The sequence below is a fragment of the Lottia gigantea genome, assembly GCF_000327385.1.
Source record: "Lottia gigantea unplaced genomic scaffold LOTGIsca_327, whole genome shotgun sequence".
Lineage (NCBI taxonomy): Eukaryota > Metazoa > Mollusca > Gastropoda > Lottiidae > Lottia > Lottia gigantea.
In genome coordinates this window covers 57984-58833 of record NW_008709099.1, presented here as the reverse complement: position 1 = coordinate 58833, position 850 = coordinate 57984, and the positions used below count along the sequence as shown (strand labels likewise).

Below are 850 nucleotides of genomic sequence, written 5' to 3'. Positions count from 1 at the left end.
GAGGGTTAATATTTTCGGTTTCCTAATGTGCTTTTCATGCACTTAACATAGATATAGAACAATTGTCTTTTTTAAAGCAAAATTGAAATTTGTGATTTTTTCAAATTTGAGTTTTGTTTTACAATATTTGCATCTTTTTGAGCTTGGTATATGTATATCTTATGATCTATTTGATGTAGAACCTTGATATTTGGAATACAACTAGACACTTTGAATATGAATTCACCTATGACAAAAAAACTTATGTGGGCGTGGCACATCCGGGTTGAATTACTAATTGTTTACCTTTAGAGGCAGGGGCATAACTCGCATAGGATGCGTTTGTTCAAAAAGGGACTTTGCACACAATTACCTCATCCTTTTGGCCAGTTTGTGTTAACAGCTCAGTTGTTTCAGCCTTATAGTTCCAAAAAAGGAACGGGTTTTAACATTTGGTTTTTTTCATTTTTCGATTTTGACCTTTGTTGACTTTTGTTGACCTATATCTTTTGACCTCTATTATGTAGGAACTTGACATTTGGAACATAACGTAACATTTTGAATATTGATTAACTTATTCAAAAAAAATTGAGTTGGGCGTGGCACTTCCGGGTTTAATTACTCATTATTGACATTTTTGGCCAGGGACATAACTCGCAAAGTATACATTTGTTCAAAATGGAACTTTGCATACAATTACCTCATATTGTGAGCCACTTTGTCTTAGAATTTCGTTTGTTTCCGCTTCTTAGTTCANAAAAAGGAACAGGTTTTGAAAATTGAAAATTTTCAATTTTTGACCTTGACCTTTGTTGACCTTGACCTTTGTAGGATCAAACGTCATTGGCATTGGCTATCTATNTGTACTTTC

The 850-nt window shown here is 33.4% G+C and overlaps 1 protein-coding gene across 1 annotated transcript in view; it reads right to left on the bottom strand.

The window, feature by feature from the left end:
• The window catches only part of LOTGIDRAFT_175646 (hypothetical protein), a gene marked incomplete at both ends in the record, with an annotated part of 7287 nt that overhangs the window by 5886 nt on the left and 551 nt on the right, over positions 1 to 850 (bottom strand). The window lies entirely within an intron of this gene.